The 15,983-nt window shown below is 36.8% G+C and overlaps 1 pseudogene; it reads right to left on the bottom strand.

Moving 5' to 3' along the window:
• Positions 1-6,315: 6,315 nt before the first annotated feature.
• LOC100154467 (olfactory receptor 1J4-like) lies at positions 6,316-15,983 on the bottom strand (annotated as a pseudogene).

The following is a 15,983-nucleotide window of genomic DNA, read 5'->3' as shown; positions in this document are numbered from 1 at the left end:
AACACTGGCACCTTGTCTCTCCTGCAGATCCAGCTCTTCTACCTGGTTGCCTCTGATGTGGCTTTCCACTTCCCAGCCCTTAGCATATTGCTCCCTCTCCCTGTGATGCTCTGCTTTCTAGTCTCCCAGGCAGTCTCTGCCCCATCAAACCTGACAGACCAGTTCCTAGACCCCCCAAGCAGTCTCTTCACCTCCCACACAGTCCAATCCCGGGGACTAACCACAAGAGCCAAGCTCTTGCTGCCCAGTCCCCACCCAAGCATCTCAACTTTTCATGACTATGCCAGTAGTTCAGATGATCTGTTCAGTTCTCACTCTGCTTTTCAGAACTCCACCTCACGGCTGCACTCTTTGCATCTGGAAATTCCTCCCATTTGGTTGATCTTTCCATTGAGTAGGTAACTTTCCAGGGTGTGGGATCCCTTTCTCCTCCACAGTCCTTTCAGGAGCTTCCATCCAGCTTGGATTCCCCTTCTCTCTCTCTCCTTGGAGCTTCCATCCAGCTTGGATTCCCCTTCTCTCACTCTCCTCTTTTCTCTTGTTTCAGCCAGATATGTCACGAAATTCTTGCCATTATTGGAGTTTAGGTTCTTCTGCCATCAATTGATTGCAGTTCTTTGTGAGTTGTTTAACATGTAGATGTGGGGTTTTTTTTGTTGTGTTTGTGGGAGAGGGTGAGCGTGTCCCCCTACTCTTCTGCCATCTTGCTTCCCCAAAAAACTATTTCATTCTTTTCTATGGCTAAGTAGTATTCCATCATGCATATATACCACATCTTCCTAATACATCATCTGTTGATGGATATTTGGGTTGTTTCCATGTTTGGCTATTGTGAATACAAGTGCAATGAACGTGCAGGCGAGGTGCCTGTGCCTTTTTATTCTCTGAGTTGTAAATAATTACTGATGTTATTCATTTTGAAGCTATAAATTTTCCAGATTTGGCCAATAGGAGCCCCAGTGATCTGGCTCCTGTGTCCCCATGATTCACCGAGCACTTTTCATTTTCAAGCTCAGCAAAATTTCCCTGGCCTTGTAGTGTTGGCCCCAGCCCTAGAATCAGCCATTTTTCTAAGTCACTTTGGTTCCTGTTAGAGGAGACTGATATTCAAACAAATTTGGCATTACATGTGTTTGTTCATTACAAGGCTTCTAAGTGATCTCAAAGAATACAGCCAGGAAACATATATTAAAAAAACACAGGATGTAGAAACTAGAAGCAAGCAAACTAAAGGAATGCTTACCCATAGGAGATGGGTCAGGAGTGGGACAGAAAGAATTGAACAAGGGAACCAGACAGATATCATATATAATTTCAATATGTTAATACACACTACAACCCATGAGTTCAAGCTGGTAGCTTCAATTCTAGTTTGAACTAGAGTTCTTTCTAGCCTCTAATTTTCCATGTACATAGCACCTCTCCCCAAGTGAGAAGTCAGTCACCTTTTCTAGGACAAGTTTACTAATTTACAAAACCTTTGAATACATGTGATTTCAGAATCTTGAACTCAAACCACTGTTAATAACTAAGTAACTTCAGCTCAAAAATTTTGCTTACAAAAATGTTTACAGTTTTTTTAGTTATTGTGAGAGAATTTTATAAACAAAACTCGCTGATCAATAATAACCTAATTACTTTATTTTCCACTTAGTCTGATTACGGTATTAACTCAAAATATAGTTAGGCTCATTTTTGGTTTTATTCTATTTTGCTTTATTTTCCATTTCCTTCTTTATATTTTTTAGTAGGTAAAAGGTAACACAGTCAAAACTATACAAATAAATATACTCATCTCCCAAATTTTCTATCCTATTCCCACCTCAACCCTTGTAGGTAAGCAGTTTCATTAGTTTCAAATTGATTCTTCATGTGTTACTTCTTCTCAAAGGGAAGATACAGGCATATATTATTTTCCTCTTTTTCACATAGGAACTAGCATGCTATATATGCTGTTTATGCATTATTTTTTTATTTACTAATATAACTTGGAAATCCTTCCATTTTGATTCATAAGTATATTTGCTATTATTTTTTATAGCTGTCAAGTACTCAAATGCATTGATGTTCCATATTATTGAAACTGTATTAGAAAACAGCAGTGATGAATATAGTAAATGCCACCTAACTATATACCTCAAATGGTTAAAATGGCAAATTTCATTTTGTGTAGCACATTACATCACAGTAAAAGTTTTTAAGAAAAAGCAAGTCATAATCTCTACATAAAGCTTGGAGAAAATAATTAAATAATAATGTATAATTAATAAGATAATGGATGGGTTATGTAATAACAAATTATAAAGAGAAGCAAGAATAGATACAAATCAGTTGTCTCAATTAAAAAACATATAGAAATATGGAAAACATGAATTCAAATATATTCTGATTATATTATATATTAATAGATCAAATTCTTCAGAAATACAGTGATGGATAACCTACATAAAAAAAGCAAAACCCAACTTTTCACTGCTAAGAACTAACACTTTCTAGATATAAGGACATTAGAAAGTTTAAAATGTTGGAAAAGAAATACATGTAAACACTAAGTAAAAGAAAGCTAGTATATCTAAACTAATATCAGAGGAAATACATGAGATGTGAGGGTAGGAGCAATGGCTAATGAGAAATCTCCCCTCAAAAATAAATGCAACGGTGTGCTGCTCAATGAATAAGACAATGCTCCCTGTCATAAGAGAGCATTACTTTGTAGCAGTTGCCAATTTCCATGGTGTAATTAGGCCTATCATGGCTGATTTCAATCCACCCACATGGTGTCACTGACTGTGGAATTGAAAAGAGATGTTCCCAATCAGCTTGAAGCCCATTCAAGACAATTTCAGCATATTTTACAGAGAAGAATCAGTCCACAAGGAGCAGAACATGATGCTAAATTGCTATGTTGTCAATAACAATGTATAAAAAAATTTATAAGCAAAAATTAACATATCAAAGAGAAAAAAACAAAACCACAATCATTATTATGTGGCATATTTTGTATCACATTTTTCACATATCAATAAGAGATGATGAAGAAGCAGAAAAAATTAAAGATCCCAAAATCATGGACTTGGATAATAGACTTGTGGTTGCTCAGGGCAGGGGAGGGAATGGGGGGATTGGGAGCTTGGGGTTAATGGATGCAAATTATTGCTGTTGGAATGGATTTACAATGAGATCTTACTGTGTAGCTCTGAGAACTATGTCTAGATGCTTACATCTCAACAGGACAGTGGGAGGAAAAATTATGCATACATGTATGTGTAACTTGGTCCCCATGCTGTACAGTGGAAAAAAATAAATAAATAAAAATTTGAACAAATAATATTTAACAATGCAAGTAAAAATCTTGACCTTATTGGCATATTAGCAATATATATGACAACTGAATGCATTGCATTTAAATTATAGAGTTGCCAAACTTGTGATAATTTTAGCAGATAATCTCACTGTGCTCATGACAACAACGTGAGGGTTTAGTGATTGTCACCTCAAGAAGTTAGCCCTATTGACAAATATCTCTAAGGCCTGTTTTACATTTCTGTTCCTGAGGCTGTAAATGAAGGCATTCAGCATGGGAGTAACTACTGCATACATGACAGAAGCACTTATGTCTTTGTCATTGGATTCCAATGATGAGAACAAGGAAACTCTAGCAAGTGTCCTGTCATACAATGACACCACAAAGAGATGTAATCTACAGGTGGAACAAATTTTAAAGTGTCTCTTGGTGGAAGAGACCCACAGCAACCGTGGCCCCTATACAAATATATGAGCCCAAGATACTGCTCAAAGGCAGGATAAAAAGTTTTCTTCCCACAGGAAAGATGACCAGCTCTTTGAGGGAGGTGTCTGAACAGCTCAACTTCAGGAGGTCAGCGAGGTCACAGAAGAAGTGGGAGATGGTGTTGTCAGCACAGAAAGACAGTTGTACTGAGAGGAGGGTGTGTAACAGGGCATGGATACAACAGAGGAACCCCCAGCTACTAAGGAGACACACAGTTCCTGCCTCCTGATGTTGCTCTATTGGAGAGGCTGACAAATGGCCACATACCTGTCATAAGCCATTACTCTGAGAGGGAGATTGTCAAGGCTCCAATAATACACAAATCATTCACATTAAGCAAGTCTTTTCCCAAAGAAACACACATACATTTATTCTTCATTCAATAAACAGTTATTGAACAACAGCTTTTGCCCATATTGGGTACAAAGGAGTCAACAAGAACATAGAAATCTCTGTGTTCAAGTTCATATTTTTACATCAAGCCAGGCTCAAACCTCTGTAATTTGCAGAGATGAAAATGGAAAAAGGCACAAAGGATGAGGCACCTCTTAACAAGGACATGAAACTTCTTACATTTGAAGAGAATTATTGAACCTATGTCATGGGATTTCAGTGCAGTTTGCTCCACCCTACCTGTTTTGAGTCACATAGAATCACCTGTTATCAAAAATGTCCAATCCAGGCTCCCAAGCCAATGTTGATAGTTTGAGGCACTGCCCCAAGGGTTTTACACACACTTTCTTTTTTGTCTTTTTTCTTTTGTCCTTTTAGGCCCTCACTTGCAGCATATGGAGGTTCTGAGGCTAGGGGTCTAATTGGAGCTGTTGCTGATGGCCTATGCCTGAGCCACAGCAATGCCAGATCTGAGACACATCTGCACTCTACACCACGGCTCATGGCAATGCTGGATCCTCAACCCACTGAGAAAAGCCAGGGATTGAACCTGCAACCTCATGGTTCCTAGTCTGATTTGTTTCCACTGTGCCATGATGGGAACTCCTACATGCACTTTCAAATTAAATATTCCCAGTATCCCAAACAAATATTATTATGCACATTTTAAGCATAGGAAAACAAAACTATACCTTATTTAAATGTGCCAAGATACACACAATTAACTGCAACAAGTACAGTCAAAACATAACAAACTATCAAATGTACTTTATTAACTTGATACTGCATTGAAAAGATAAGCATTTTGGAATTGCCCAAAAGTGAACAATATGATCATAACTGAATGTTTGTAGTTTTGAAAGCCAAGAAGCCAAGACATGGAAGCAACATTAATATCCTTCAACAGATAAATGATAAAGAAGAAGTGGTACATGTATTTAATAGAATAGGCACTCAGCCATATAAAGAATGAAATAATGCCATTTGTAGCAACATGGAGCTAGAGCTTATCATTCTAAATGAAGTAAACCAGGCAGAAAATAACATGTATCATATGATAATGCTTATATGTGGTATCTAAAAAATGATCCAAACGAACTTACACACAAAACAGAAAGGGGGGAGGTACAATTCAGGCATTTGGGGTTAACATATACACACTTGTATATATAAAATAGATAACTAAAGAATAACAATTGTATAGAATGTGTAACTATACTTGATATTTTGTAATAACATATAATGTAAAAGAACTAAAATTATATGTAGTGTATAACATATTTAAAACTGAAATAGCTTTGCTCTACACTTAAAATTAACACAACTTTATTGGTCAGCTATACTTCAAATTAATAAATTAATGAATTAAATATTTGAAAACCAAGACCCAATATTTGATCATAAGAAGACTTATATATATATATACATATATATATATGTGTGTGTGTGTGTGTGTATGCTTAAAAACCTGTAAAAATTCCAAATATTATAATAATATAACTCATTGAAAAAACAAAATTTAAACACAATAATATATATATATATACACAAAGGAGTTCTATGATTTGAAGATGAAAATTTGAATGTGCATGGCGGGTAATGACATATTTAGGGTTATAGAGGAATAAAGGGACAAGAAATAAGACCTATGTGAAAGAGATTGATACAATAATAATGATCATTTTAAGGACAATGATGAAAAGTGGTAGATACATGGATGCTCAACTCACAGTTTTTAAGGCAAGGTCAGTGAGTAAAATAAGAATATGATTAGGTGATTATCACTTGGAAAAAAGACTACTGTTTCTGAAAAGAATCCCCAGAGCCAATGTCATACCTATGTTCCTTGGGCTGTAGATGAAAGGGTTCAGCATGGGCATGATCACTGTACATCATGGAAGCAATGATGTCTTTGTCATGGGACTGGCATGATGAGGAGGAAAAGTACATTTATGTACTTGTCCATTAAAACAGAGATACCACAGACAGGTGGGAGCCACATGTGGAGAAGGCTTTGCAGATCCCATTAGTAGAGGGGACCCTCAGGATGGAGAGGTCAATGCAGCCATAAGAGAAAGGATGCCACTCAATGGAAAAATGAAAACTTCAGACCCTAGAGTGATTATGACCAGCTAATTGAGAGAGGTGTCTGAGAAGGACAGCTTAAGAAGGGTAGCAAGGTCACAAAGGAAGTGGGGGATAATGTTGTCAGCACAGAAGGACAGGGGAGCCAGGAGGAGGGTGCAGGTCAGGGCACTGGCACAGGAGAGGAGCCAGGATCCAGCCAATAGACATAGACACAGCTCCCCCCTCATGATGGTGGTATAATGTAGATGGTAGCAAATGGCCACATACTTTTCATAGGCCATCACTGCAAGAAGAAGGTTAACAATGCAACCATAAAATGTGAAAGAATACATCTGTGTTATATACCCTGCATAGGGGATGGATTGATCATGAGTCTGCTTGTTCATCCATTTTATGGACAGTTGCAGATGAAAAAGATACGTCTATGAGGGCCACGTGGCTGAGGAAGAAGTATATGGGAGTGTGGAGGTGAGGGTTAAGCCTGAGCAGAATAATGAGCATGTTCCCCAGCACTGTGTTCAGGTACATGCCCAGGAACAGGGCAAATAACACACCCTGCTCCTCTGGCTGGATGGGGATACCCAAAAAGGAGGAACTTGGACATGCAGCTCTGGTTCTCCCTCCTCATGCTGCCTTTCACTCTTTTGGGAATAAAGAGAAATCAGAAATTCCTGGAACTTAGAATTACTGAGCATAGCAGTTACTATGTGGTCATATGATTTTTAAGAGTGACTGTGTCAGTGTACAGACAGATCTCACTGCACTGCACTCACACTGATGCCACATCCAGTCTGGTGAGAGCAATGCAACTTGATTTGTCTGAACCTTGACACATTCACGTGAAGAAAGTATATGACTTCAATCAAACCCTTCTGTGGAAATAAGGAACTGCTCATTATTTTTTTTTTACAAAGTGGAGACATTATGATAGACATTAGGGAGGGAGTAATAAATAAGACACTGTCCCTTCCATGGCTCTACTGTCAGACTGATTATGTGCTTGTGTCTGTCTTACACACACAAACACACACACTCACTCACACACAAACACACACATCTTCTCCCCCACTTAAAGCATTATTTGGAAGATTAAAAGATTAATATACTATGTATAAAATAAAGTGCTCAAAACATAAACTTGTTTTTATCTTTAGGAGGACTATAAGAGATAAAAAGACAGAAATAGAAGAAAGTTAAAAAGGAAGAAATAAAGGAATGAAGGAAAGAAATAATGCATGAAGGAAGGATGGGGAGAAGGAAGGGAGGGAGGGGGGAAGGAAGGAAAAGACAAAACATGAAATTTGCTGAAAAATTCAACAGAATTTCCATATGATTAAGGAATTTTACTTCTGCAATATACCCACAATAATTGAAAGCAGGGGCCAAAGAGGTATTTATATACCCATATTTAAAATGGCATTATTAACAGTAGCCAAAAGATCAAAAAATCCTATGCCCTTTAGCAAATGATTGAATAAATAAAATGTGGTCTATATATACAGATGAATTCAGCTTTAAACAGGAAAGAAATCCTGATACAGCCATAACATGAATTCCTGTTGAAAACATTATGCTAAGTACAATCATACAGTTAAAAATTGTAAATACTGTAAGATTCCATTCATATGAGATTTCCAGAATAGTCTAGTTAATAGAGACAAAAAATTGAATGGTGACTTCCATGGGCTGTTGTGGGGAGGAAACGGAGGAGTTATGGTTCAGTGGGTACAGAGTTTCCATTTGGGAAGATAAACTCTGAAGGTGGATGGTGATGATGGTTGTACAAAAACCTGAATTACTTTGTGCCACAGAAATGTGCATAGAAGTTATTGAAATGTTAAATTTGTTACATGTATTTTATTACAATAAAAATTTCATTTTAGGAAATATATGACAAGTCAATAAATATTAATTAAAAATAGAATCAAAATGATGGTGACACAATAAATCAATAATTCGGCTCATGATATGGACAGGATGGATAAGAAAAAATCAGGGACTAAAGATGACAGAGATATAGGAAACCATAAAGCAAGATCATGTAGCTTCCTGAAAATTTGAGTTTACACTTGAGGTCTTGCTGTCACATCCAGAAAACAGTACAGGCCCAGATGATGCCCCTTGAAGATTAGTAGGTCCACAGAACTTGACTTATTTCATATTTTAAAATTTTTCCAATAAAAAGTTCCTTCATATCTGATATTGTATCTCTCTCCCCTTCCATCAGCAGGGCTTTAAAATGGCTCAGTTATAAGTACACATGCAAAGTGAGGGATATGTGAATTTGCCCAGTGAGGTGGCAAGAGAGCTGATATATTACAGATGCTGTAGAACTAAGGACCTATATCAGAATTCACAGTCATCTTATTAACTAGACAAGGTTCCAAAATTGACCCCACCCTATTCCCCAGAGTGGAAATGTGGAAATCATTAAACATCAATGAGGAACATTGCAAGAAGTTCAGTAGCTTTCAAAACACCTGGACAAAGTGCCACCAACCTAGCATGAAGTTGACTTTGTTTACTGCCTGTTTATGTCTAGAGCTGAGACAAAGGAAGACTCAGGCTGTGAGGCTGTCTGACCATGTCTAATATTTACATGTATTCCTGAGGACTTCACGAGGCCCTCTCTGCTCTATAGCCACCCAAGAGAGTAGTAGGAGATTGTGAGTATGTTATGTATGGAAACAGACATTCAGCATGACACATAGTGACACAAAAACAAAATGCCAGGTGCTGCTATTTGGCCCTCTCCAACCTATACTAATCAAGTCAGAAGTGGGTTTTATATAGATTCATACCAACTTACTTACAGTGTTACAATGAAATATTTCATCACACAAGACTTAAAAAGCTTGCAAACAAGAACCCATCTCCACTATTGGTGAGGAGGTAAAATGTTGCCACCAATATGGAAAACAGTAAGGACTTCCCCCAAGACATTCAAAATAGATCTGCCATATGATCTAGCAATCCCACTTCTGGGTGTACACCACAAAGGACTGGAAACAGGATCTCAGTGATACATCTACTCACCCATATGCATTCCATCTCTGTGTACAATAGATAAGCTATAGAAACAACCTGCGTGTTTATCAAATATGAATGGATAAATGTAGCATATAGATACAATAGAGTATCATTTTGCCTTAAAAAAAGGAAATCCTGCCATTTGTGACAACATGAATGAAACAGGTGGTCATTATGCTAAGCGAAATAAGCCAGTCCTACAAAGACAAATATTGCAAAGTATCACTTTGAGCAACTCACAGAAGCAGATAATAAATGGAAGTTACCAAGAGCTAGGGGAAAGGAGAAATGTACTGTTGTGATTTAATTGGAATAAATTTGCATTTATGCAAAATGAATTACTTTTAGACACTTGCTATATATCATAATGCCTAGAGTCAAAAATACTATAAAGGGCACCTTAAAATTCCTTAAAAGATTAGATCTCATATTAAGTTTTCTTACCACATAAAAAACACAAGGACATTTTGAGAGGAGACAGATATATTGATGACCTTGATTGGGGTGGTAGCTTCACACATGTGTGCACATGTCCATACTCCTCAAATTATATACATTAAACATGGGAAATTTTTTATATACAAATTACACCTCACAAGCTCTTTAAAATACATTCAAAGACCACATCCAGTCACCCACACAACTCACACACCATACACGTGCACACACACAGAAACTCCACTACAAACACTGAGAATCATGTGTGGTCAAACCCAAACACAAATAATATAAATAGAAGCAACATTTACATGGTAACCCAAGCACACACATGTGTATTGCAGATTTCCACCCTCCATGGTCTATTATTAGCAGTATACAATAGGACTTTCCACAAGATGGAAATACTCTATAGCTGTGATGTCCAATACAGTAGCACAGTAGCATAGTCTCTTTTGACTACTGGAGACTTGAAATAGAGCTAGGGCAACTGATGAATCCAAATTACAAATTCAGGTCATTATAATTAATTTTAATATTATGGCCACTTGAGGCTGATGGAACCATATAGGTCAATGTGTGAATCAGTCACTAGAAACACATGATTATATGGTCACCATAAACAAACTTTTTATCTACTTCTTTTTCCTAGTCCTCAAATCAATGCACACATCGAGGCCACATGATGGTCCCCCACCTTGCTCTTATCTCTGCTCATTCAGGCTACTACCTGAGGACTCAACTTTTACACCTCCATGGCCGGAGGATATTGAACACTTCAATACCTGTTACAAGAATGAGAAAAATGAGTGGGAAGATCCACATATACCAACAGGACTGAGACCCCAGGGACCACACGCCCAAGCTTCTGGTTAGAGAAGAAGACAACTGAGTTAATTGCCCAATTTCTTTCCTTCCTCTGGAGATGGATACAGTGCAGGGATCAAAGGGGCTGAACTACAGGAGTCCCAGAATATGTTGCTCATGTCAGTGGCACATCAGTCTTCCCTCTGCTGGCTCATGAGGAGAAATTTAGGCCATAAACACCCTTGAATTTTGAAGAACCTACAATGGAAACTGCCACTCCAGCCACTGTAGAAAGGAACAAACAGAGTAGGATCAGCACTTGAGATCCCACACCACTCAGCCTGAAGTTTGTTGCAGCTCATATCCCATCACCATCAGTTATTCCATCCATATGAAACCAGAAAGATCCACAAAAGCCAAAGCCATCTTGAGCAAAAATGGACAAATCCCTAGGCATCACACTTCCTGATTGCAAACTACACTTGAAAATTTTAGAAATCAACACAGTATGTTACTGACATTAATATATACATATTAAAAAATGGAACAAAAATATAGCCCAGAAATAATCCCAAACATTAATGATCAACAGATCTTTGACAAGGGAGCCAAAAACACACAATGGGGAAAGGTGAGTCTCTTCAATAAATGCTGCTGGGAACTGGATATCCACACACAAAAGAATGAAAGTGAATCTAAAACAGTGAAAAAAACTGTCTATGCCATCCCATCCTGAGCACTAAGATGTTTGCCACATTCTTGGCAAAAATGTGGCTGTAGGAGCTACTCGAGTGCATCTCACAGTTCACAGCCATGTTCCAACAACATGGGTGGATCTAGAAGGCATTATGCTCTGTGAAATAAGGCAAAGAGACAATGGTAAATATCATGGTATCTCACTTATATCTGGAGCCTAAAAATCAAAACAACAAATCAACAACAAAAAATGGAAACAGACTCATAAATACAGAGAAGAAACCTGGGGTTGCCAGAGAGGACAGTGTCTGGGGGAGAGGGATGCAATAGGTGATGTGGATGAAGAAGAACAAACCTCCAGTTATAAAATACAGAAATTTTGGTATTTAATATACAGCACAAAGTATATGACCAATAGTAATGTAAAAATTTATGGGGACAGATAGTTACTAGATTTATGGGGACAGATAGTTACTAGATTAATAACTGTGATTATTTCATAATGTATGAAAATGTCAAATCACCATGCAATGCACTTGAATCTAACATCATATTATTGGCAAACTAAATTTCACATAGCACCTGGACAGATACTTGAATCCTAGACCCTAAGATTTAAAGTCTGATGCTCTTCTGACTAAGCAACACAGTCCCTACAAATTATGTTTCAACAAAGAAGTTAGTATAGTGGCTTGGTGCAAGAATAGTTCACAACATATCATTCATAGTGCTGAAAAATTTTATGAACTTTTTTTTGGTTGCTAGGCTAAGGGCTTTAACCATGTTTCCTAATTAATACCAAATGTAAGCATAACATTCCCAGTTTTTATCAAAAACTGCACAGCTTCACTAAGAATTTGTGTTCTTTGGAGATCACTTTGTGACTCAGCAGGTTACAAACCTGATTAATATCCATCAGGATTCAGGTTCATACCCTGACCTCACTCATTGGGTTAAGGATCCACTGTTGCCACAGGCTTCATTGTAGGCAGCAGATGCTGATTGAATCTGGTGTTGCTGTGGCTGTGGTGTCAGCCAGCAGCTTCAGCACTGATTCTAACCCTTGCCTTGGGATTTCCATATGCCACAGGCACAACCATGAAAAAAAAAAAGAAAATATTTACAATTACTAGTGATTTAAATATTGATCAATGTCTAAGGTGGTTTTTCCCAGGTTCTCTACAGTAACTTACTATTTAAACATTTGTAATTAACTAAGTATCATTCGGTAGATATTTTGAGACTGTATAAGCACAACACTTTTCTTAATACAGTTTCACCCACTATATCTAATATTCATTGATGATTCATATATGGAAAAACTATTGCAAATGTGGGGGCCAAATGGTGATTTTCTAATTTGATTATTTTCTCTATGTTGATTAGCTGTATTCTCCTATAGAAAGGAACTTTCCCTTATTCCACATGCATTATTTTTTTATTTATTTATATCATCATGGACTCATGAATTATTAATTATTTTCTGAGTTGTAATCCATTATTTATGTTATTCATTTTGAATCTCTAATTATTCCATATTTGGCTCATGGCTCTGGTGTTCCCATGATTCATTGCACCATTTTTATTTTCAAGCTCAGCAAAATTTCCCTGGTCTTGTTTTGTCCTGGCCCCAGACCTAGAATCAGCCATTTTTCTAAGTAATTTTGGTTCTTGTTAGAAGACACTGATATTCAAAAATCAAATTTGGTATTATATTTGTTTGCTACTTACAAGCCTTCTAAGTGATCTCAGAGAATACAGTCAGGAAACATACATTAAAGAAACACAGGATGTAGAAACTAGAAACAAGCAAACTAAAGGAATGGTTGCCCATAGGAGATGGGTCGGAAGTGAAACAGAAAGAATGGGAGATGAGGACCAGATATTGATATATAATTTAAATCTGTTTATACACATTATAATCCATGAGTTCAAGCTGTATCTTCAATTCTAGTCTTTCACCATAGAGTTCTTTCTAGCCTCTCTTTTTCCATGTACATTGTACCTTTACCTCATTCATGGGTCATTCTCTTTTCCAGGACAAGTTTATTTATTTACTAAATCTTTGAATGTAATTTAAGAATCTTGAACTGAAACCACTGTTAGTAACAGACTAACTTCACCTAAAAAAATTTGTTTACTGGAGTTCCCATAATGGCACAGCAGAAATGAATCTGATTAGGAACCATGAGGTTGTAGTTTTGATCCCTGGCCTCTCTCAGTGGGTTAAAGATCTGGTGTTGCCATGAGCTTTAGCGTAGGTCATAGATGCAGCTCTAATCTGGTGTTGCTGTGGCTGTAGCATAGGACAGCAGCAACATCTCAGATAGACTGCTAGACAGCAAACTGCCATATGATGCAGATGTGTCCCTAAAAAGAAAAAAGACTAAAGAAAATTGCTTACCAAAACATGTGCTTACGGTTTTTCTTCATCATTGTGAGATTAGTGTATATTCAAAATTCAGTGTTAAATAATGACTTAATTACTTCATTTTCCCCTTTAGTCTGATTATGGCATTAACTCAAAATATTTTTAGGTTCATTTGTTGTTCTATTCTGTTTTGCTTTATTTTCCATCTCCTTCTTTTTGTTTTTTGGTAAGTAAAAGTTAACAAAGTCAAAACTATATAAATAAAAATACTCATCTCTCCATATTTTATATCCTATTCAGAAGCCACTCCCTGTAGGTAAGCAGTCTCATTCATCTCAAATTGATTCCTTGTGTGTTTCTTCTTATTCAATGGGAGTAATCATGCATATATTAATTTCCCTTCTTTTTCACATAGGAATAGCATGGCAATCGATGCTCTTTTATGCATTGCTTTTTTCCATTTAATAATATATGATGGAAAACCCTCCATATTGATTCATAGGTGTCTTTGTCATTATTTTTTCATAGCTGTTAGTACTCAATTGCACTGATGTTCCATAGTTCCCTTCCAAAGTCCTAGAATAAAATAGCAGGGATGAGTGTACTAAATGCCACCTAATTAGACACCTCAAATGGTTAAAATAGCAAATTTCATATTGAGTAGCACATTACACCACAATATTTTTTTAAGACAAAGGAAGACATCATCTCCACATAAAGCACAAAAAAGAATTATAAAATAGTAATAATGTATGATTAATAAGTTAATGAAGGGAATATGTAATAAAATATGTTTAATCAAAAGGGATAAGGAGGAGCAAGTATAAATATGAAATCAGATGTCTCAAGTAGAAAATAATTAGAAACATGAAAAGCATAAATTCAAATGCCTATGACTATATTGGATGTTAACAGATCAAATTCTCCAGATATACAACAATGTTCAACTTATATAAAAAGACCAAAACCCAACTTTACACTGTTAACAGCTAACAATTTCAAGATAGAAGGACATAAGAAAATTTAAAGTGTTGGAAAAGAAATATATGTAAACAAAAACTACAAGTAAGCTGGCATATCTAAACTAACATCAGAGGAAGAAAATGAGATGTAGGGTAGGAGCCATGTCTAAAAAGATGTATCCCCTCAACTATAAATACAATGGCGTTTTGTTCAATGAATAAGAAATAACTCTCTATCATAGAAAAGAGCATTTATTGTAGGATTATCCACCTTCCATAGTGCAATTATGCTCATTGTTGCTGATTTCAATCAACCAGAAAGATGTCACCTACTGTGGAGTTGAAAAGAGATGTTCCCAATCAGTTTGAATCCAAGGCAAGACAATTTCAGCACATCTTACATAGAAGAATCAGTCCACAAGCAGCAGAACATGATGCTAAATTAGTGTGTTCTCAATAATATAGTATAAAAATATATAATTAGGAACTGATATATCTAAAAGGAGAAAAAGACAAAAACCACATTCATAATTATGTGACATAATTTGTATAGGATTTTTGATATATGAGAGGTGATGAAGAAGCAGAAAAAATTAAAGATAAGGAATATTAACAAAGCAAGTAACAAACTGGAACTTATTGATATATTAACACTATATGCAATGATTGAATGTGTATTCATTTGAAGTTACAGAGTTGACAACCATGTGATAATTTTAGCAGATAATCTCACTGTGTTCATGACTACAATGTGAGGATTTAATGATTGTCACTTCAAGAAGTTGACCCTACTGACAAATGTCTCTAAAACCTGTTTTATATTTCTGTTTCTGAGGTGGTAGATAAAGGGGTTCAGCATGGGAGTAACTACTGCATACACAACAGAAGCACTTAAGTCTTTGTCATTGGAGTCCTAAGATGAGGAGAAAAAGTAAACACTAGCAAGGGTCTCATAGTATAAAGACACTGCAAGGAGATGGGAGCCACAGCTGGAATGAAATTTAAAGAGTCTAGTGGTAGAAGAGACACTCAGAACTGAGGACCATAAATGAATATACAAGCCCAGGATACTGCTCAAAGGCAGGATTAAAAGCCTTCCTCCCACAGGAAAGGTGACCAGCTCATTGAGGGAGGTGTCTGAACTGCTCAACTTCAGGAGGGCAGTGAGGTCACAGTAGAAGTGGGAGATGGTATTGTCAGCACAGAAAGACAGTTGTATTAAGAAGAGAGTGTGCAACAGTGTATGGATACAACAGAGGAACCAGGACCCAGCTACTAAGGAGACACACCATTCCTGCCTCATGATAGTGCTGTAGTGGAGAGATTGACTAATGGCCACATAGGTGTCATAATCCATCACTGAGAGAAAATTGTCCAAACAAAAAGTGGGAAAAAATACATCTGGGAA

Source organism: Sus scrofa, chromosome 1, assembly GCF_054392235.1.
Source record: "Sus scrofa isolate SSC_HxYL_T2T_F1_AM1 chromosome 1, Sscrofa_HxYL_maternal_Yorkshire_Landrace_v2.0, whole genome shotgun sequence".
NCBI lineage: Eukaryota > Metazoa > Chordata > Mammalia > Artiodactyla > Suidae > Sus > Sus scrofa.
The sequence above is the reverse complement of the archived record's forward strand: the minus strand, read 5'-3'. Positions and strand labels throughout refer to the sequence as shown.